The sequence below is a fragment of the Chinchilla lanigera genome, unplaced genomic scaffold, assembly GCF_000276665.1.
Source record: "Chinchilla lanigera isolate Chin_1 unplaced genomic scaffold, ChiLan1.0 scaffold00076, whole genome shotgun sequence".
Classification (NCBI taxonomy): Eukaryota; Metazoa; Chordata; class Mammalia; order Rodentia; family Chinchillidae; genus Chinchilla; species Chinchilla lanigera.
In genome coordinates this window covers 1,417,440-1,441,875 of record NW_004955477.1, presented here as the reverse complement: position 1 = coordinate 1,441,875, position 24,436 = coordinate 1,417,440, and positions in this window count along the sequence as shown.

Genomic DNA, 24,436 nt, shown 5'->3' with positions numbered 1-24,436 from the left:
TTCCTCTAGGAGCTTCTGTCTCTCATTATCCCACTTAAAACATAAAAACTGGCTTAACTATGGAAAGAAAAGCATAGAAGTCTCTTACCCACAGTCAAGTCTTTCAAGAATCAAGATGATCGTGACTGCTCCAACTTCACAAAGAAGATTCAACAAAGATGATAATAAAAGTCACATCAAATTATTAGGATGAGCTGCAATCCATAGGACCTCAGAGTGGAAGCTTCTTCCTGGCATTCATATGCTCATGGGTATGGGTTACTGGAAAAATCCCATGAGCCAAGGGGTCATGAGCCCAAGCCCAAGAGCCAGCTCTTCTCACTCTTCCCTGAGTGACTTAATGGATGCTACTTTATGCCCCTGAACCAGTCCAACTCTGGGTTTCTAGAGTGGCTGGACTCCCAGAGATCCCAGTGGAGTAGGGCCCACTGTAGACTGTCTGCTAGCAGATCTCAAACAGCCCTATACGCATGGAGTCTAGACACTAAATATCACAGGAATTATCCTAGGAAGAAGCTGATATTCAAAAGATGTCCTTGGGCTGGAAATGTTGGTACCCACAAGACAAGATGACTCTCAAGGTCTTAAGGTCCTTTGCAGTAAATACACCGTGGACAAAGGATTCCTAATGGGATGAGATGACTGCCCCAAGTCTATTCTGCATTTAGAGGAGAAGTTGGACAACCTACTACTATGCATGAAATCTTCCCACCTTTGGAATGATGGTGTTTGTTTATTTTAGTAAAAATTTAACTCTTAAAAGCATTCTTAATATTGATTCTTACAAAGTCTGCTCCAGCCAGAGTCCTGAATATAATTTTTAGTAAAACTCTTCTGCTCTCAATCTTTTGAGAATGGCTTATTCTAGTGTAAAGAACTTGAGCTTTTAGAACCAAAAGACCTGGTGTAAAACTTCATTTCACTACTTACTTGGCTGTATGACCTTGAGCATATTACTTGAACCTTAATTTCCTCACCTGTAAAATGGTGAGATCATTTGAGCCTCACAGCGATGTGATGAGAATTAAAGAAAATGTTCCTTATGAAGCACTGAACAGACCTGGCCCACAGTGTCAGGCATGATAGCTTTGGAATCAGTTTGATCATTTTTATTAAGTTTTACACCTTAGGTCTTTAGATTACATGGCAATTGAGTCTTTTAATGGAGGTTTACACTGATAGAAAATACAGCCTGATTCTCATATTTTAAAGTGAGGAGTTACACTCTCACAATTTTATAGAAAAAAATGCCCCCAGGTAAAAATCTGCAGACTTGTCACCCTCTTGCCAATTCAAGTATCCTCGTTTCTTCCCTTCTTACCTCCCCTGGCTTGTCATATCACCTCAGCTCCTCTGGGCTGGGAGCTCATTCTGAGCAAGTCCTCCCCGTCTCAACCATTGAACTGCCCCCTCACAGCTTTAGAGGTAGATAAGTGTTGCTTTTCCTAAGCAACAGGTCAGTTCCTCTTCTCAAGGAGGAAAAAGAGAGAAATCCAGATCATGTAACCAGGGAGGGGTGTTACATTCTTTCAGTCCAGGATTGCTTCAGCTCATCCAATGTCTTTACGTGCCCTGAGGGAAGGTCTAACAGAGTATCCCAGGCAGAGAAAGTCACTCGGGTAAAGGGCCTGCATAGTACAAGATGGCATTTTCAAGACAAGAGACTATGGATCTGTGGCAAGATTCGCACTTAAGAATTGGTCCCATGTTCAGTATTCTTGAGTCCTAGCACCTTCTCAAAGTAGAAGACTTGGCTTTAGTTGTCCCCACCAAAGACTTCAGATTGTCTTCAGATAGATCATCTCTCAAATGAAGATGAGATATGTACATGAACCAATTTCCCGTGATGAATGTATTTATTATGTATCACAAGCATATACAGTACTAATTTTAAAAAATGATGTCTTCATGACAGTAAATACAAATGTGGTGAAGGTTATGGTAGAGGCTTGAGGACATACATGGCAGCACACTCTGCTTCTGTTGTGCTTCACAAGCATGATTGTGTTTAACTATAGCTCTCTACTTTCAATGAGAAAGTCCACTACATGAAAGTGTTTGCCAGGTCCTGACTCATGAAATTCAATATATCTGCAATACAAATAGGCTTTCACCTCAGAGGTGTAATCAAGGGTAGTGCTCTTGACTTCACAGTTCCTTATTTCCAGTGGTCTGGGGAATAAAAGTGTCAACGTCAGAAAGATCATTTGAATTTTCCCCTTTGCTGGGAACAGACTGAAGTCACAGTCAGAGACCTTTAGAGCCTGTCTTGGGTTTGAAAGCTATCTTTGCTGCAGGAGAGGAGAAGATCTGGGAAGTCACATAAAATCTCCGCAGGCTGGTTCCTCAGCTCTGATACAAGGACCGTGATCATGTTGGTGTCCTTCTAACAGCCTTTCAAGGTGAATCAGTCTCTGCTTCCCTGATCCCCCAATCCTACTCTACTTCCCACAGAGGGGAGAGGAAGAGCGAAGGCTGGAGTCCTCTGGATGTTGGCATGGTCATGAGGGGTTGGGGCCTGACAGAATGGGAGTGAAGTGTGACCCGGATGGTACCCGGATGGTCAGCGTCTCAGTAGTTATTACCCATGGCTTGGCCTTGGCCTTGGCCTCTCCTTTGCAGGCCCATCTGCATAACTGCCAGCCAGCACAGACATCTGTTTCCAGGCACTCTTCAGCAGCAGAACATTTTTGCCTGTAGTACAGAGTCGTGGCAATGATTCAGGCACTACCCTGAACAGACTGCAAATGTTTCCTCAATGGACAAGAGGGTACACCATAAAATGTAATGGTTCCTGAGGGTTTGGACATTTTCTTTCTTATAGTCAGCCATGTCTTTAACAATTTAGGAAACAAATAGAATGCATCTTTTTTTCCTTAAATCATGACTAAATTCCCCTCCAGATGGAAAAAATTCTAGCTTCTTAAATTCAGAGCATCATAACTGCCAGCTTTTCAGTGTTTCACAAGGTTTCAGAGCTGGGGATGGCCTTGGGGACTGTCTCACTCAATGCCTTGACTTTCAGAGTAGAAGAACCAGGGCCTGGGAGGGTGAAGTGACCTACCCAAGGTCATACACATGCCAAGCAACAAAGCTGGGATGAACCACAGGCTTCAAATCCATAATCTACTGTCTTGTTTCTTACTGTGCTGCCAGAGAAAACACCACAAGAATGAGAATGAAAAGAGGCTTCTTTATGAGTTTAGTGGCTATAACTGGATTTTTACCAAATATGAAAAGTATGTTTCACTTACTGGATGGCCTGGGTGTCAGATTGAAATTCACTCAGGGAATGGATACCAGGTGAAGTCCCAGGTCCCTCTAGCCACTGAAAGAGGAGCTCTTCAAGATGCCAGAGGGGTAACCTATGCATGGATATTTGCCAGATTCACCAAGCAGAAGGATGTACTCATGCCAAAGAAGTACTAGTTGTTAATCCAAAATTCAAATTTAACCAAGCATTCTGTGTTTTACCTGCCAATCCTAGCCAAATAGAGTTTTTAAAAATACAACATTCAAGTATCAGCCCAAAACTGAAAGCCACATGGACAACCATATAAGTTTCAAGCGCTCTTTTGAAACTCCGGGGGAGGACTTTATTCAGTCAAGGTTAAAGATTCTCCAAAGTAACAGAGAGGCCAGCTGATGTGAAACATAAAAAGCCATTAAGAAACTTGAATTTTAGGCTTCTCCTTCAATTCAATAAAAAATAATTTATAGAGCACCTACCACTCTAATTTTATCATCTCAAGTATACTTCTCAAAAGACACTTGCCCCATACTTTCTTAGCTCCCACTCAGCTTTTAACATATCATAATCTGGTTCCTGTTCATGTATAACTGGAACCGTTTTTGCTAAGGCATACAATGACCTAAAAGAGTCGATTCTCATTTGCAGTAGTTACATTCTATAAAGTCCTGGTGAACATTTGAATTGGTAAAGACTGCGCAGTTGCTCAGATGGGAAAGGCATGGCTGGATTCCTACAAGCCTCTGTCTGGGTCCAACATTTTCAAAACCAATAAATGCATGAGCTTTTGTGTGTCTCTGTTTAAAGATACCTTATTTACTATATATTATTTATTCATTAAATCGAATTCACAACTCACAGCACAATTTACTTCTGAATGAAACTTATCTGACATACAGCATAGCCTTTTTGTGCTTAGAAACAGGGTGCTTCAGAGCAACACCCGAGGCCTCTTCTAGGCAGTAAAATAACCAACAAAAAGCAGCAAAATGTGAAGCACTAAGGAGCATGCATGAAGGACGCGTGTCTACGGTGAGAGCTGAGAAGCACGAAGGAAGAGCACGCACTTGTCTGGCCTCAGCAGGGGATGTGCACAGTGAGTGACTCAGACTTCTCTGTAAGCTACACAGGTCCACAAAGGATGGTGAGAGCTCTGAGAATTAATTACAAATGCATTTTAGGGAGTAGGTGAATTTGCAAATGCAAAATCTGCAAACAGTGACGATGAACAAATTTCTAAACCCAACAGGCACTTTCAGAGCTCACCCAAGTGAGTCTCTTGACCACATTCACTATGGCAGATTCCCTTCCTCCTTGAACCCCTCCACTCCTTTGACATTTAGCACCCTGATCCCTCCTGGAATGTATACTCAAATGTTTCTTTTCCATTTCTTATGTGGGCTCCTCTGCCTGTACCCCAGCCACATCTGTGGCATTGCTGCCCTCTCACATTAAGGGAATGGTGACTCTGAGATGTAGATGCCTTAGAGTAAGACCTAGGGCACTGCTAAGCCTCCCTAGGAGGGATCCCTGCTACTCGATGGCCATCCACTAGAGAATGGTGATGTAAATAACTGCTAAGGGCTACAGAATCTAAACCTAGTCCACACCACTTCCGAACCAGGAGCACAGCACAACTGAAACAGAGATAGGAGGAACCAAAACTTGAAGGGACTTCTGGGCACAGGTTCCAGATCCATGTGAGCTGCCACAATGGCAGATCATTTCGTGGAACTGGCAGAGATGGCTGGGGAGCATGAGACATGAAGGCAGTTGAGAGAACTATGTTTTCCAGAATCTAGAAGTCTCTGCCAAGAAGGACAGAGAGGAGGGAGCAGAGTCATGGTGACTCTTTGCAGACTGTTCCTCACTTTCCCCCTATGTGGGACCTCACATGTACTCCCTAGATGATGATGGCAATAGCAGTGATGCGGTAGCACATAGTGTCCATTGCACCCCAGTACTTTCACCAGCCTTTTAGGGCCACTTCACAAAGGAAGAAACCAAGAGTGAAGCTCCCAGGAAACAACAGGTAGAGCGGGGTTTGGATCTCAGGAGCTTAAAACATTACCCACACTGCCTGATATCGTCTCGCTGGTCCCAGGGTCCCCACCCTGTGCCTTAAAAGCTGTCAGATCTTGGCAAACTTCTGAGCATAGAGAAGATGAGTCCAGGAATTGGAACCCCTAAGAAACAGGGCAAGAATCCAGTTACTGAAATCTAATCTCCGGTAGGTACAGAACCAGCTACAGGGCTGACCTGGGCAGAACCTTGGAGGCAGGATCCACATATCAGGATTGGAACGAGCCATTTAGGGATGGAGCAGGAGCTCCAAGAAGGCATCATTGTCCTGGGCTCCTTTTATCCTTCACCATCTTAGCACCCGTCTCCCTTCCTCACACTTGTCACCATTTATCACTGGCAGCATCTGTCCCTCCCATCCTTGCATTCCTATCCCACACAGGAACAGGAGGCAGCACCAATATGAAAAGGCACAAAGTTCCTCTGGGTCTCCAAAGACTTCACTTACATTTCATTGGTAGAACCCATCACCACTCTATCCCTAAGACAATAAAATGTATAGAATTTTTCAGGAGGGCACGTTATCCACCCAAACAAATGGATTTAAATGCTACACAATGGGCTCAACATGTTCCCCATCTTGAGTCTAAACTGGCCCTGGAGGTAGAGACAGGGAACAGTGTGCAAACAGTGACTGGCATACAGTGTGGGACATCATGGATTGAAAGCCTCACCTCTCATTTATTCTGAATGTGAAGACTGAGTGAAACAGTGCATGTAGCACTAGCCTGGCACACTGAGTGCTCAAGCACTGGCAGGTGTTGCTGTTAATGTTTTAAATCACTAGCATCACTAATGTTTTAAATCACTAGATCACTAGCATCCATATCTTATTCTGATTTCTTTAGTTTTCACCTCATCCTGCTCTCTAGATGACCATGGCAACAGCAATGATACGGCAGCACTTGTTTTCTTTAGTTTTTTTTCTATTCTAGGAGTCTATTTAGGATACCACATTAATTTAGTCATCATGTCTCCTTAAGCAACTCTTGGCTATGACAGTTTCTTGGATTTTCCCTGCTTGATGGCCTTGACCAGTTTTTGAGAACTGCTGGTACTTTGCAGACGGTTCCACACTTTGAGTTTGCCTGGTGTTCTTGATTAGAGACTGGGGTTATATGTTTGGGGAGGAAGACCATAGAGGTAAAGTGTCATTTTCACCACAAGATATCAAAGCACAGACTGGCAGTGTGACATTGTTGTTGATGCTGACCTAAGTCGAAGGTTTGGAGAGTGGGTCAGATTTCTCCACTGTTTAAGACATCCCCCTCCCTACTTTCCATATTGTTCTCTGGAAAGAAGACATAGTATGCAGCCCCCACACATGTATGAGATTTGTCTTTTCTCTGTTTGCTTAATCTTTTTTTTTTTTTTTTTTTTTTTTTTTTTTTTTTTTTTTTTTTTTTTTTTTTTTGGTTTTTCTCCAGTACCGGGAACCGAACTCATGACCTTGCGCTTGCCAGGCAGGCGCTTTGCCGCTGAGCTAAATCCCCAGCCCCTGCTTAATCATTTATTTATATCAGTATAGACTCATGGACATTTATTTTATACATTGGGTTTTAATCCAACTCCGTCTTATTGCTCAAATTTTTCCAGCTGTGGCCATTAAATTGTTCCAGCTCTGTCAGCTTGTCCCTCCCTATGGTTTAGGTTTTCTTGGTGTTACATTTTTGTTTTTGATTTTTGCTTGGTTGATTTTCTAAAAACACTTTCTACTTTTTCTTAAGTCATCCTGCTGTGGTAATTGGGAGGACACAAGTAGACACAGTAGAACTCTGTCAAAAGAGTTCATTGAAAGAAAAAATAGTTGGTACCAAATTGCAACAGACACAAAGTGAAAAACCCTCTTTGGAACAAAGTTAATATAATCACTTAGGCACTCTGAGTACCTGTGTAGGTTAACTAGGTTAATCATTTATGGGTCTTACTTATATTAGTCGCCTCTCAGCTTCCCACTGTCAAACAATCCTTGAAACTTCTAAGTATTATGATGTATTAGGTTTTGGCCATACAGGCTAGAATTCTAGCTTCTATCCTCAAGAATTGGTCAACTGAGGGCAAGACGGTTAGTGATGGCTGAATTATGTGCCCTGCCATATCCTAAGAACTTTTCCTCTACCTTCAGCCTTGTTAATATGGAAAAATGAGAAGTCACAGATTATTCAAGATCCCATATGACAGCTGAGTGTCAAACAAGATTCCAAATTGCATTTGTCTGAGTCCAAAGGTTTTCATGAGATCAGAGCTTCGCAAACAATGGCCTGTTGTCTTAATTACTTTCTCAATAGTAAGACAAAAATACCTAATATCAACAAATTAAAGCAGAAAAGATTTATTTCAGCTTACAGTTTGTAGAGGTTTCAGTCCGTAGTTGGCTGGCTGCAAGGCAGGGAGGCATGGCAGAGGGGCATAGCAGAGGAGAAATAGTTCATGGTGTGGCAGCCAAAAAGCAGCAAGCCTTCCTTCTTCCCCTTTTTATTCTGTCCAGGCTACAGGGCTCTTGATTGATGTCATCCACATCCAAGATGGGTCTTCCCTCTTCATTAAATCCATTGCCTACACCCAGAACCATGCTAAGACAATCAGTGGCCTAATCCAGTATCACACACTCATAATCCAAGACGCTGCCAAAATCTCTTTCAAAATTACTCAAATCTGCCATTGTAGCTCCATAATAGCTGTAGGAGTTCAACCCAGCTTAGGCAACTCAGCAATTCAGTGACACTCTGACTCAAAGTGAAAAAAAAAAACAATGATTGAGGATATATCTCTGTGTGAAAGCCCTGGGTTCAATCCCCACTACTTAAAAAAAAAAGCCACAGACAGTGCACAGATAAATGGGCAAGAATTTGACTCACAGGTGGTATGGCTTATATCTAGCTTTCCCCCAATGCCTCATGAGCTCATAAGTGGGGATTTTACTCCAAATCACTATGAGATATTGCCTCAAGGTAACGGAAACATGAAGAAATAATACTGGAGTGAGTCTGACGTGCTGTAACTGAGTCATCGCATCAAATCCCTATGTAGATAGCAATCTCTCCATTAACAAATGAAAAAACTGAGGTACAATCATTTTAAGTGCTTCCCTAAGGTCTCAGGTCCTGAGACGTAGAGACAGGATTGGACACCACACAGAACTTCCTCCAAAGCTAACTCTCAGGCCATCCAGAGTGAAGATAAGACCATAGCAGGGTGTGTTTGTGGCCCTGAGACTGGCACTTTTCCTCTATCTTAGTGCATTCGAGATGGATCTACAAGGCAGGGCATAGAGACAAATCTCTGCCTTGTAGATTAATTGTTCCTAAAAGAATGCCACAATTCACAAATGCTGATTTTGATTAAAATAATCAAGATTATTTCCTACTTCTAAAATACTAACAAAATAGCTTTTTTATCTATGTAGACAGAAAACTAAGCGAGGATTATTTAAATCAAGATTATGTACAACACGCATCCTAATTACTACACGATTACCTAGCTAAAAAGTGGATATTAGTAAATGTTTTCTGCTGGCAGTCAAATCCAAATTAATAGCATTCTCAGCTGATGTGAATCACAGATAAAATTAAATTAATGTGACTTCGAGCCAGCTCTGTTTATAAGCAAAGCCCAACTACAAAGAGAAAAGAAACATTTAAGATGCAAAAATATTCCCCTGAAAACAAGCCAAACATGGATTTTTAATTAAAGCACCAAGAATTTTTTTTCCTACCAATTGTTCCTTTTGGGTGTTAGCTCAAAGTATCAGGGGTAGCCTGGATGTTGGGTCTGGATTCTGACAGCTGAAGGTCAGGAAACAATAGGAATGGATTTACCCAAAATTCAACCAAAGAAGCCATACTGGGTAGGAGTTTGAGCTCCTACTGCCACAAGACTCCTCTCTAAGCCAAAATGAAAGAACTCCATGAGAAAAGAGAAAGAATGTAAGTTTTATTTTGAGACAACTTGCCTGACTTCAAGCCCTAGGCCTGGGGCCTTGTATTTGAGATCTGAGATATGACAAGCATCCACTGGGTAACAGGGTACCCGTTATTCTCCAAGACCAACCACTTCCTACAGTGAGAAGACAAGATCACCTGACCCAGCAACCCTGTGGCTCCAGAAGACCTCCACCTCACAGCCCTAAAGGATGGTCTTATAGATGCTGGCACAGACCTTTCAGTACCAAGCTAATGATTAGTGGTGAGACCCGCTTGGCTGCCCCTCCCAAAGTTCCAGCCTGGAATTCAATGTGGTGACTCTTCGGTTAACGCAGTTATGACCACTGACACCATACAGCAGGACCTAGGGCTGGATTTGGAAAAAAAAAACAGGTCCCTAACCTGAGTCTCAGTTTCCACAACAGTAAAATAGGGACACACTTTTCCCACAGTGTGATGGTCTGAATAACAAAGCCTGGCAAGGAGCAGCTCTTAGTCAGCTGTGGCTCATCACAAAATACTCCTAGAACATGAAAAGTGCCTTTTATAAATCATGCAGCCAATACACCCTCCTTTTCGACTCAAGAGAACTCCCTCAGAAACCTGCCCAAAGTTACCACATGACCCTAGAGGACAGGAAACTAGCCCAACTGTCTGCTCCATCTGCTTCCAGGCCAGCTCCCTCCTGCTTTGGCCGAGCCGATGGTACCTCGCTCCCAGGCACAGGCCTGTGGGCTTCCTGATCCCTGGTAATCACCAGTCTCCCGCAGGCAGCCGGAGCCCTCCTGTACCCTGATTCCAGAGTTTAACAAATATTTATTGAATGCCCTCAGGCTCTCATTCAGAACTATACACTGGGAAAGAATAAAAACAAAACAAGAACTATTTCACTATTTCAACTAAGGAAAAAAACAACTCCTACCCAACCTGTGACTGCCATGTGTGCAAAGACATGTTATAAGCCCCCACTTCCACAGGAAGAAAATGAGAGTAAAGAGGTCCAATCTGCTGTCTCCACTGCTGTCACTCTACACAGGCCATTGCTGATTACTGCTGTTGCTGTTGTCACCATTATTCCCACCATCCCATCATAGCTCCCACAGTGACTTCTGGCTGTTACCCCCAGCCTCACCCTGGCCAGATGGAGGTCACCTCTGCCAGACTCTCTTTGCCCAGAGTAGGAGGAAGAGGCCACTTTCTTTCATGATTCAGAGAAGTGCCTCCTCTGTCCCTGTTGGTCTGGGAGACCCTACATATGGTGATTCAAGGGCCACTGCCTCCAAGGCTACTGATAGCTGCATTCTTTTGCCTGAGGATCACAGATACTCACACTCCAAAGCCTCTCTGTAAAGGCAGGAAGGAATTCTTATCCTACTTCCTGGTACCCTAGCCTGAACAGTGGTGCTACATAAAGGAAAAGTCTTCTTTCTTCCTAGTACTAGAGACTGAACCCAAGGAGCACTGAGCTACATCTCAGCCCGTTTTATTTCTTTTTTGAGACACAGTCTCACTAAGTTGCCTAGACTGTCCTCATACTTGGAATCCTCTTGCTTCAGCCTCCAAATTGCTGGAATTATGTGTATGCCAGGCTGCAAAAGCCCTTCTTGGCCTCCATAAAACCAAAGCCTCACATCCTCTAGCTGTGAGGGAATTCTGGCTCACACGTATTTACATGCTCCCCTAGAACAGGTCTGCAGAGTTGCCTGGGGACCACACTGAGCTACTGGTGCACGGAAGCTACTGGTGCCAGAAGTCTGGCAAAGCTTGTTGGCTCAGTGCTTGGAGACAAGTGACTCAGCACACTGCAGCTGGGATCCTAGAAAGAGATCTGTCCTGAGGAACACCAACCACCACACAGTCCTAATCACTTCCCGGGCCTGGGTCAAGCCCGCCTCATTCTTTTTTGACCTTCCAGAGTTTCCAGAATGAATCCTGAATGTGGCAAACAGATCTCAGTCTTCCCAGCTCTGCAGGTTGTGCCCACACCCAAGGGTCAAGCCTCCTTCCTAATCCAGGGGCAACAGGGGCAACTGGTTCTCTAGAGTTGCTGTAACAGTTGGCATGTTCTTCCATGCAAGTCACTGAACTATTTCTGTTCATGTGGGCCTGCAGAGCAAACCAGTCATACCTGAGGCCCAGGCCCCAGTTCAACACCTCTATACCCCAAGCATCCTTGCAGCTCTTGTTCCCAATGTCTCTTCCAGGGGAGCTAACTTCTCTTGACACAGACAGCAGGCAAGGACTCACGCTTCTATATGGTTTTGCACAAGCCATAACCTCCAAGGCTAATTTCTGCATCTGTTAAATTGTGACAATAATCTCACACTACACACATCTCAAGACAGAGAGATTGCACACATTTTGTGTGTAAGAGAATTCTAAAGATATTGATGATGATGGTGATGATAGTGGTGGTGGCGGTGGTGATGGTGGTCGTGGTGGTGGGGGTGGTGATGGTGGTCGTGGTGATGATGATGATGAAGATATAACTTGTGGCACCATGCAGAAGTATGGCTATCTCCAGGCAATTTGATATAAGGCATAAAGAGGTCAGTCACAGGCTGCTCCCCTGGCCAAGGAGGGACACTGTTCTACTGAGAGTAAGATCCTTAGAAAGCAAAGAAATATTCTTCAGATAGGATCCATGAGGACAGGAGGTGAGGACGGAGGTAAGTAATGACAATGTCAGCAGATTTTCCTCAGTATCTTCCCCAACAGCCAGGTCAGATGTTGGAGCCCAGGCCCTCAACCAGATCACAGAGCGCTGAGTGATCTCAGTACTGGTTGGGGTGCTGGCTGAGGATAACGGTGCCTTCTCTCCCTCCTGGGGACTTCCAAAAATGTAAACCTTAGGAATATTTCCCCAGTTCTTCTGTAAAGAAACAGAGAGCCAAGTCTTCCTGAAGGCTTCTCCTGGACCTTAGCTGCTGGAGGAGCCCTGGAGCCAAGATACTCCACAGGCAGATGCTTACCATGACCATGAAGTGTTCCCACGGGAACACTCACCAGTGTTCTTTGTCCATAAATGCACAGCAGATGCTGACTTCCCCCGTAGGCCACATGTCTCTCTCTCCCAGAGACAGGCTGTGCGGTGCCACCCAAGGAAGCAGGCACTGGTGTCATTCCTCTCAGTGGACACTAACTAAAACCCAAGAAATGGGTCAGAAAGCATTCTGGCCACCATGGGGCAGCCCCCAAGGCCCGGCCACACAGCTCTGCTCTTTCTGGGTTATGGAAAGACTGAAAACCTGGTCATTAGACATAAGATTTTAATTTAGTAAATGTAGCTCTCAAACAACAGCATAAATCTCTTTCTACAGTGCTGGCAAGAGCCAAAAGTCCTTCTCAATTCCCACAAACATGGCCTTTTGCCTGCCCATCTCATCTGCAGACCTGGGGTGACTCATCAGGGGTAGAGCTCATTCTCTAAGCATCTAAAAAATCAACTTTATTGTTACTGTTATATGAACAAAATACACAAGCAACATGAACAAAAGACCACGTTAACAGGGAAATACATGTGCATATATAAGGATAGATACATTTAAATTCTATATTATATGTGCGAGTGTGCATGTGTATATGTGTATCACCAAACAAGAAAGCTATAAACCAAAACAGATTCCCAAACGACAAATGGGTTGGCTTTTGTAAGTACAAGGGGAGGGGAGTTTGCGGTTGCTTTTGATTCAAGGGTTTTACTTTTGTTTGCTTGCTTACTCCCTGATTTGGTAGTTTTGTTTGTTTATTTCCTGTTTTGCTTTTCATTTTTTCCAGTCATCTTTGCAGAGGGGAAAAAAAGAAAAAGACTTGCTCTGGCCTCTCCTGCCAGAAGCATCAGCGTGCCTTCTACATTTGATGTTGGAAGATGTGACCGAAAGGCAGCACTTGAAACTCCGGGTGATTTAGACACAGAACAGCCATTCCCAGTTTTGAAGAATCTGTGGTTAGTTCAAACTTTTCAAGGAGACATTGCTGATGGAGAACTGAGTAAACATGCTCAAACTTGTAAGCCACCGGGTACGGACTTAAAAATGAGAGACATTCATAGGTTTTCATCAGGCCTGCCTCACACAACCACCATCCACTAACAACTTTAAGAACAAACTTAACTTTTCTAAACAAAAATAATTTCATCATTTTGTGTGGCATTAACACCCCACTACCTCGATATGTTATCTATATTTTTCTTGTTGACATCCAACCAATTCAGAGCTAAAAATCCATCCTCCAGTTTTTCTGTGGGTCGTAAATCATAAAAAGGTTATATTTTATGAAAGCTGAAGCTGAGACGTAAACAGCATATTTATATCCAAAGAGTTTCATCCATTAAGCAGCAATGACAGGGCCCTGTGGGCCAGAATCTAGTTTTCTTACTTAAAAAGCTTAGTTCTTTTGTAGACTCCTGCAGGGACCTATAACAGTTGGAATTGGGTTTTTTATGCCTTTGAGGCCTCCGAATGAATGTTACACTTTTCCATTATTTTCTTTTTTCTTTTGAGAAAACTAGGCTACCTGCTTATTGCCTAAAACCTACACCCCATGATTGTACTGTTATAAAATCTGTCTTCTGCCCTTTCCTCCCGTATCTTACCAACATCCCCAAACTTTGTTTAGACTCAGTGTCAAGCAAGGTTACACTGCATTTATTGAGGTGGGGGAGTGCGCCTCACTATGGTTTGGGCTGACAGATGGCACACCCAGATACAACTTCATCCCAAAAGGTGCCCAAAAGTCTTGACCTCCTCTGCCTTACAAAAAATCAAAATAAAAAAGCTTAAATCTTAATATCTCCCTTGCTCAAGCCTGAGAATGCCTTCGAGTCCCCTGACTATTTCACAAGATGGTACATGGCTAAAATAAAAAGGCGTAAGTCCAGATCTTGCGTTTCACATTACTGCCCACTATTAAAATGTTAGTATGATGGCCCCTTGGGCTATTAAAAGATGATGCACCTGCCCTGTCTGCCAATACTGTAATTTGTGGTCATGAATATAGATCTAGATCCGAGGAGATATGGATATGGATTTCACACTACTATTGCATCAGACAAGTAAATCTAGGTTCACAGTCAGCAAAATGATCACCTTGAAACTAGCCAAATAATCACTAACAATTAGGAAAATGAAATATCTGAGTCTCGGTCCTCTTTTTACCCACTTCGAACATATATTTGTTCTTTTGATGTCCTGTGTGAATAGGGGTGCTTTATCTGACTGCTGATGGGCTAAACAATGCGTCCGAGTTGTAATATAGAACTCAATTTGCTGGGGCTATCATCTGAAAGGCCTGGACAATTTATCGAACACTGCAGATGAAAGAAAGAGAGGGGGAAAAAAATTTTAAAACTGACCACTTCTAAAATGAAGAAAATAGGGCAGTAAAGGGTATTGTAATATACTTTAATCTTCCTTAATGTAGAAAAATATGAAATGCCATTAAATCTTCCTTTGAAATGGATGTGATCGCGAGGCTTGAGCACCCAAATCTAGTTAATGAATCTATTGTTAAGGCAAATAAACAGGAAAGAAGCATTGAAGAGTGATCTATGCATTCTACGACTAATTCAGAAGATGAAAGGCTGAAAAATTAAAGTTAAATTCACATAAATATTAGAGCGAAGGAGAATAGTTGCAGGTGTAAAAAAGGGAAGCCCGCATTTCCCTTCAGCTGGTGTGAGGCACAAGCAGACGCTTTCTGCTCCCCGGCAAAGTCAGGAAAGATGAAAGTCTTTCAAGGGGTCTAATAATTAACATTTTAAAAGGTTGTCTTAATAAAAAAAATTATCTGACAATAATAGCAATTTAATCACTTTATTTGAAAAATTAAATTGATTGTCAGCATTCATTTGTGCAGGAAGTGGCACTTACAGAATTTGGATGAACTTATCCAATCAGATCTCCACCTTAATGACTTTAAATGGAGCCAGTGTACAAAAAAGGAAGCTGGATGCAGCAGAGCCTCAAAGGGCAGTCATTTGGGGGAGATTAGCGGTCCTCCACAAAGGACCCACGGCAACCTCTTTAACCTGCCTTCTTTGCTGTCGCCAGGGTCTCACTAATGGAACTCAAACCAAGGTGAGTGTACTGGGGAGATGGGCGATGGGCTTTATCGCCATGTCTCACTGGTGTCCCCATAGCACCAACAAAAGTGTGAAAAGGGCCTCATGGGCCCTTTTCACAATGCCCATGGCTATTCCCTCTGGAATAGCCATGGCTAACATTTATTAACCATCTGCTAGGTGCCAGGGCATTGTGTCTTCTCTGTGAATTAAATAAAGAATGTACCTATCAAGGGGGACACGGTACAGAGGATCCATGAGTGAAACTTAAATTACTGAGGATACAAAGGCTTAATATCTATTAACTTGGAAAGCATTGCAAATTATAAAATGTATCTTCAGATCAGAGCCTATAAAATCCTTCCCACAGATATCACATAGGAGCTCTGTTCTTGCAAGAAAGAGATACTCATTCAAACTTGGGGGAGCTCCCAGGAGGGAGCAGCATGAGGACCCAAGGCCTGGGTCCAGTGACCACCCTCTCCCTTCTCTGTTTTAGATATCACTTAGCCAAACAGGGATATTCCTGCTATCTGACTTTGCACAGCTAAAATTTAGGCACCTGGTGTAAATGAACAACTCAGAATCCCAGTTCCACATTTTAGAGAGAATGTGAAGGCCGAGCTTGAGTTAAATGTCCATGGTGGTCCAATCCATACTCCAGAGGAGAGGTGATATGGCATAAATATAGCTGCAGGGTCACACAGGCAATGCTCAGGAAAGGAGAGAACAGGTCTAGAAGATACCCCATACATACCTTCCACAGGAGTGGGAAAATATAGAAATTATGACCATGGATTCAGACCCCAGATTCCTTGCTGAGCTTATGCAAGTCTCTCTATGTCCTCATATGTAAATTGGGGGGATAAAAATACCTATTTCCCAAGGAGGGTCAATGAGAAAATTAAACAAGTTAATAGAAGTAACTTTTTTAGAACAATATCTGCCATATAGAACTGAAGATGCAGCTACTATAGCTGTGGAGGCTATTAACATTATTATCATTGTTTGGCTCACTTTTAGATGCAGACACTGGACTCCAGGAAGATTATGCATCATGCTCACTGCTGTGCAGGTAGCAAGTGGTGACCTCAGACATCAGCCTCCTTCAAGCTTCAGCTCTGCTGTGCCATCAGGGCTGGACTGAGACACGAACACACCCTAGCAAGCTCATATTTTACTGTTTGCATTCACAAATATTTCCTGAGTGATACCATAGCTATATCATCTCTTACTCAGAGGAGAGAACGGGGAAGGGAGGGAAGGTAGAGCCTAGGAACAGCATCCCACGCTGCAGTGGAATAGCCCATCCATCAAATCCAAGGCTATGTGCTTTAACAGAAGGCCCTGTTAGCTGTAGCTACTTAGACCTGCCCTCTACCTTAAGAAGTTGTCCCAAGTGTTCCTTCCGGCCACATTTACCCCTCTGCCTGGGAACAGTGCAAACACTCTCGGGTGTTGTGTTGTGTTGTGTTGTGTTGTTTTGCTTTGCTTTGGTGCTTTGAGATAGGGTCTTGCTATGCAGTTCAGGTTGCCCCTGAACTCACTATGGATCCCAGGCTGGCCTCAAACTTGGCAGCAATCCTCCTGCCTCTGCCTCTCAAGTGCTGGCATTACAGACATGTACCACCATGCCTGGATGGTGTGAACACTCTTAATTTCTCCACCACAATATGTTTCTGATGCAAAGCCATCACATGGAGCCTGGCACCTAGCAGATGGTTAATAAATGTTAGCCATGGCTATTCCAGAGGGAAGAAGGGCCAGCTCTCAGGCCCATGCCTGAGATTACTAGTGAGGCTGAGACCAGGCCATGGACTCACACCCTCCAGCAGGAGCCCTGATCCCAAGATATCCAATGGTTTCACATTGTTCATTGACAAGCCCAAACCTACAACATACTTTTGTTGTCCAGAGGGCCACAGACAGAGGCTGGCCTCCCCAGACATTTCCCCCACAAACCTGGGGCTCTGCTGGGTACTCAGTAGTCTACAAATACATGATTCAACCTTTTACTGTACACAATTTTTATCACAAGTTTGTGCCTTCCAAAATCAAACACTGTGATGTATTGACTAGTGTCTCAGCTTGTTTCTGAGTGGATCTCAGAGTAATTTTCTTTTTCATGGTTTGAAGAATTTCCTTAAATTTCAAAATAAGCTTTTTTTAAAATTACCATTTTCAAGCAGGATTCATTCATGGCTATAAACATAATAATCTCACCTGAATTAGATGCTGAGGCTGCTAAAGGCTGCAAAGGTAACACATAAACCCAACCCCAAAAATAGTCATACGGTTCTTATTGATTGATTTTGACATTTTGTTAATCTGAACTTCTGAAATGAATTTATGTGGCTAAAATGCCCTTTTTTGCCAGGCTGGTGATGCACGCCTGTAATCCCAGCACTTGGGAGGCTGAAGCAGGAGGATTGCCGTGAGTTCGAGGCCAGCCTGGGCTACATAAGCGAATTTAAGTCCAGCCTGAATTGCATAGTGAAATCCTGTCTCAAAAATTTAAATAAATAAATGAAATTGTAAACGCCCCTTTTATCTGTAACACACATTAGGGTACCCAATAAAATCCTACTTGAAAAAGACCAAAAGGTTCTTCACAAAGTTTATAGGCCATCTCCTGGGGACTTCCAGTCCCAAAACCAGCCAAAAGGCCTTTCTTTCTTCTCTGCCATCCCTGGGTCCTGCCTGGCCAGCGCGGATACCTCAACATTTGCTGAACCTTCCTGGCCTTGCCACCTCTGAAAATGAGATCACTTTACCCTGGAATTCTGTCCTTTTACCCTTAGAAGAAAGAGAGGAGCACAGATAAAAAAGGTGGGAGGAAACATCCTAAAACGCTATCAGTGCTTGTCTCTGGATGGACGAATCTTGGGTAGCTAAATTGGATGTTTTTCATTTTCTTGTTTCTAATTTTTCTACAATTATCAATGTAAATTGATGTTTTGGCTACACACCTTTTCTGGCTACTCACTTTTTTTTTCAGTACTGGGGACTGAACACAGGGCCTTCACACTGAGCTCCATCCCAGCCATTTTATTTTACTTTATTTTTTTATTTTATTTTATTTGTGTGTGTGTGAGAGAGAGAGACAGAGACAGAGACAGAGACAGAGAGAGAGACAGAGAGACAGAGAGAAAAAGAGAGATACAAGGTCTTGCTAAGTCACTAAGTTGTCCAGCCTGGGCTTGAACTTGTGATTCTCTTGCCTCAGACTCCAAAAGTGGTGGTATTAGAGCGGTACACTATCATGCCTCACATATTATTGGCTTTTTGACCAGAAAGGAAAGTGAGATTTCTCATGCTTTGTCTTTTAAAAGGAAGACCATATAATAACCGTCCTGGCTCCTGCCCTAACCAACACCTCCCTCTGGAAGTCCTACTCCCAGAAGGATCAGGAAGCATCAGGCAGCTCCAGAAGTGTAGAGCTGCTGGGCACAGCTGGTGAGAAGGTCAGCACTACAGCTCCTCACCCATGCATTGATGCAGAGGCAGGCAGGTGCCACGCCCTTGGCCTTGAGATACTCTGTACACACAAATAGATGCAAAGGAATGGTAGCAAGATTTTAAGAGCAGAAGTGAACTTGGCATGTCAGGTCTTTCATCCCTCTGACCATGTCACCATACCAAGCTGATTAGTGCACTGACCCAGCCTTCCTCCTAGGGGCTGTGAGGTGCTGTGGACAAAAAGACAGAACGCCCCATAAGTAGCAAGGGATACTTATAGTATAAGTATGTTCTCAATATTGCATAAGATGTTTTATTACCATTTTTTAGTATTTTGTGGTAATTTTAGTATTGATTTTCTTTCTGAAAGTCAAATATAATTGGATAGTCTATATTTTACCTGGCAACTCTACCCCCAGTCTGAGCCAACTGGCACCATTTTGGGGTATTTTGGGGGGGGGGATTCAGTTAGGTTGGATTTGGTGGATTCTTGATGCTAATGGGGTATGGGAGCTTTGTTTGTCTGGGATTTAATTGGTTTACCTGCCACATCTCTGTACTGGGCAGCCTCAGCTCCTCATATAAATGAGATGAGAAATAGTCACAGATATTTGCTCACCTTGCATAGGGCAAACACACTACAAGATGGCAAAAGAGCAGAATCCAGGAAGTAGAGTCAAAGGCAGGAGAACCTCTGAACAAAGCCAAAAAGGAGAGAGAGAAGTTTCTTAGGGATCATCTTCTGTCCTTTTGGGGAACACTAGGACACATCCGCTGCCATTTAGAACACTATGCTGTAGGTATATGAACAATTAATTAAATACTTAATATGCAAAGAGCTTCAATAAATTAAAGAAACCTATCAGCACCTAGCAGAAGAAGGATCAGATACATATTACCATATGCACACACCACCATTTATTAACTATGTCTCTGGGCAAGACCCTCCAGCTCACCAAGCCTCAGTCCCCCTTCTTAAATGCAAAGCATAGTGTCTGCTTATGGGGTTAATACAGGGACTAAATGAAATATGCATCCCTTAAGCCACTCAGCACTGGTCTGTTCCTTCAATTAACAATGCTGTACTTAATCATCTCAAGAGAAAAATATATCCTAGTAAGCAAAAAACAAAAGGAAATTTTCTACTTTATAGAAAAAAACATAATTGAAATTAAAATTGCAGTGAAGCATCATACTTTACATATGAAGTTGACAAATGTTTTTAGGACATTAATAACAACATTACTTAAATCTTCAAAAACCACTCATAAATATTCAGCAAGTAGAGAATGGTTAAACAGACAATAAGAGAATCGTTAAATATAAAAAATAGCTAACTAAACTATGGAATTTTTAAACAAATATGGAAGTGATGAAAGCCTCAAAGTCACATTAAATGATGTAGAAGAACATTTCATGATATACAAAACGTGTCTAGTACAGTGTGCTCAAAATATCATGTATAGTCTAATTATATTTGGACCCTTGGATGTGGATGCAAGTAAAACAAAGATTAGAAATAGGTGCATAGAACACTAAGAGGAGTTCTCTGTAGGTAGGGGGTGGGTACCACAAAATTTTACTTTCTTCTCTATACTTATTTCTTTATTCACTAAATGACTATACAGTACTTTTGTGATAAAAATATTGTTAGTTTAAAATTCAATACTGAAATACTGGAAGTGAACATAGTTTAGATTCCAGAATCTCAGTGTATGTGCATGAAACAATCTCCTTCCTCTTGCTCTCCTCCTTCTTCCTCTTCTCTTCCCTCTCTTTTCCCTTCCCTCTCCTTTTCTCTCCCTCTCACTTATTTCCTCTCCTTCCCTCTCTGATCCCTTCCTCCCTTCTTCCCAGACAGCACAATGGACTCCAGCTTTGCTCTACTACATTGCCTTCACTGAGCGTCCTTTCGAAGCCCAGTGTGATGGGCGGGGTGAGCACAGGCTCTTGATGCTCCATTTGAGACGCTCCCATTGGACATCTCAGGGGCACACTGTCCACTAGAACTGCTCCTTCTCCAGCCCCTTACAGGCAGATCCCTTTTCTCCCAAGATCTTGCCCTTAGAAAATAAGGGCCTATTTTAGCAGAAACACAACAGAGTTTAAGCTGGACTCAACCAAGCCATTTCCTCTAAACTACTACTAATACCCAATGAATGCACTGATGCGTATGGCTCCGAAACAAGATGTGGCAAGCACCAAATTCCAGACTCATCCATGGAACCCTCAGTGAGGGGAGGACGACACTAACTTACAGCACTCTAGACTGCAATAAGATTGCTGTTGTATGCAGATGCACACATGCTGCAGGGAATGCCAGGGAGTAAGGAAAGATGTGCGGGCATCTGGGAAGACTTCCCAAGGGAGAACTCCAAGAGACTGGAGTTTCCAAGCAGGGAAGAGCATTGCAGACCAAGGCAACAGCACATATCAAAGCCACCTCACTCAAGACCATGGCAAGCCTAGGCCCCTACAGGTATTTGATGTGGAAGGGAAGGGAGTTGTGATTTGAGCACCTGTGTGGGGCCCTGACTGCAGCTCCTGAGAACATCTGTAACCCAGCAGTGCTGTGGAGTGACATGGTGAGACGGCCCAAGATCATCTTTCCAGGTGTACACTCCATCTCAACCACCCCTTCCCTTATGGCACAGGGAGAAATGCATCCCAAAGCCCCAATTTTACTGCAGAGGAGTTTGTCCAATGACCAGGCCATTAGGCCAAAGGAAGCTTGAGAGCCCTTAGCACTCCATGGAAGAGCTGCCCTACTCCTTGCGTTGCTAAGCCTGAATCAGGCCTCCTACTTCTCTCTGCTTATCACTGAAACAGCTCCCACCACCACTCACCCCTGCAGGAAGCACACAGTTGGTTGGTTACAAGCTCAGGAAAGCAACTGTCCTTCCCTCAGATTAATCCATAGGATCCATATCATCTGTCCTAGACCTGCCCTAGCCCCCACTCTTGGATCCCCGAAGGTATTTGTCTGGAAGTGGCTAAAGGTAATATCCTTGTCCCCATCAGGCAGAGCCTGCAGCTTGGAGCTCCAGTGGACAATGAGTAGCCTCTGTCCACAATCCTCACCCCAAGAGGTGGCCAGGCAGGCCTGTGCACACCTTGTCCTCAGCCCGAGACGAAACAAACCTCTGGTCACTTACAGCAACTGGGAGAAAACAAAAGGAAGCACCACCATGAACTCCTTGCCTGCACCAGTGCTGGTCTCTTTAAATCCCACTGCAATCTTAGAAGGCTGACAGCACCTGAAACAAAAGCCTCACTGATCCCTGGAAGATGACTTTGGTGAAAGTAGAGCTCATTTCAGAAAATCAAAGCAAAGAAAAATATTGAATACAATTCAGAGGCATAATGCATTATTATGGGCTTTTATGGATTTTATGTATAATTTCATGTAAAGTTAAGAGGCTGAAGCGATCTCTTACATTCAGCTGTATTATCGGCCCAGCACCAAACAATGTTCCACATCTTATTATGTTCACAGTTGACACACTATTAGAGAAATGTGCAGCTGTCTTACTCTGCTATTCATTTCCTCATTACTATTTTATAAATATATGATTAACAGTTATTGCAGCTGCCTAATTCACATTTATTGCAAATGCAACCCCACAAATGAATGCTCAAAGCAAAGAGATGTGGTTTTAGAGTAATTTAAATTTTACAGTTCCATTTACCCTGCTTTTTAATTTACTGTATAATGACCCTATTAGAATAAAGCACATCTGGAAGTTCTTTGGGGAACATTTAATTTTCTGTGGCTTCAGTACTAACAGAACTTGTACCATAAAGCCCACAGATGCCTAGAAGACTGTACAAATTTCCACATTTTATGCCAAGATGCCGGTTAATTGTACAGATGAGACAATTACAGCAATGCGCAAAGACAGGCTTCTTAGTGCTAAAAAAGTCAAGACACTGACCGAGGACCTAGCTCTTTGCAAAGTTTCCACATCAACACCCTGAAATGAGCTTGTCTGCTTTTTTTATTTCCTCTTCGGGAAAAAGGCCACACCAGGTTGTGCATTCTCCCAGGTCTCCTCTTGCTTTTTCCAAGCAGCTTTGTGGGGAACCCCATTTGTCTCTAACCAGGTATAACCGGACGCCAGGCAATTTGCAAAGCTCCGGAAGCTGATGAGCTGCCGGGCCTCATCCTCATCAGCCAGGAGGCTACAGATGCCGCCAGCTTCCAGCATGCCACATGAACAGAATCATCCTGAGTATTCAAAATTGATTTGAATATCACATACAGATCACTGCAGCGGAACTCATGTATGAGGGATAATGTGAATCCATTGCCATTGATTAGCTAATTTATGTTCTACAACTAATCGAAGCACAAATCTCATTAGCCACAGGTCAGTAAGGCTCAGAGAGAAAAAGATAATCATTTTGGTAGCCTAGTTGGCTGTAAAGACACAATTAGAAGCCGACTGGTTTTCCAGGCCTCTCTGACTGTCCTCTCTTGAGTCTCAAGCCAGCTATGAAGGGAAAAGCACGTCTGCCCCATGGTTCTCCTAGCCACTGGAAAAGAGATCTTCATATTTAACCATCCAAGGTGCTCCTTTTATTTTATGTAATAATAACAATGACTTTATTGCCTCTAAATGTACACAGTGACCATTTAGAGATAGCATATGTGCTAGAAGCACAATGTTAGTTGCTACATTTTCCATATTTTAAGCATTAGGAAAATATAAGTGATTGTGGGGTGGGGGTGGAGAGTAGCCAAGGTTTTCCACATTCTAGCATTGAAACCCTCTCTATGTAAAGCACAGGAAAGCCATGCATGATCCAATTAAGCTCTGCAATTAAAATGTTCCTGCTGTTCACTGAAGATCATCTTCATTCCTTGAGCCTCCAATCACATCAATTTGGGGTAGAAATCTTTAAGCTTAAATACGGAAGATGAGAGAAAAGTAGCAGAAGGAAGGAGCTGAATCCTGCTTTAACTTCACAGTAAGAAGTAAAATCCTGATACTGATTGAATTAAGGTTTCTGGCAACAAGCTCCTCCTGCTAAGCCTGGTTGGGGATTTTCACAGAACGGCATTTTAAAAAGTGGTTTCAATCCGGTTGGAGAAGCCATAAAGCAAAGCTTGTTAGGCTTCTGCTGGTCAGAAGATCCCACTGTCTTCGTCATAAAAGAAAATGGGTCAGTCTGGGACTTGCACTAAATGACCAGAAACAGTACTCAAACTGAGACTGTCTGGATAAACAAATAAGAAAATCATATACTGAGTTTCAAATATTTCCATTGACCCATTATTTCCAGGTCATTGCAATGCCATAGTGGGACTATAAAAGGCATTCCTGTCAGTGGTCTGTGCATACTTTGGGAATGTTAATCCATGTTCCAGTGAAGCAATGGCCTACCCACATTCCTCCAAGTCCATTTTACTGAGGGCGGGGCTTTGTTTTTCATTTGTGGTACTAGGGATCAAATCCAGGGGCATTCTCCCACTGATCTACATCCCCAGCCCTTTCCATTTTTTATCTGCAGACTGGGTGGGTGTCACTAAATTGCCCAGGAGAAACTCAAACTTGTGATCTTCCTGTCTCAGGCTCCAAAGTGCTGGGATTACAGGCCCGTGCTGCTGTGCTGAGCATTCTTTTTTTTTTTTTTTTTTTTTTTTTTTTTTTTTTTTTT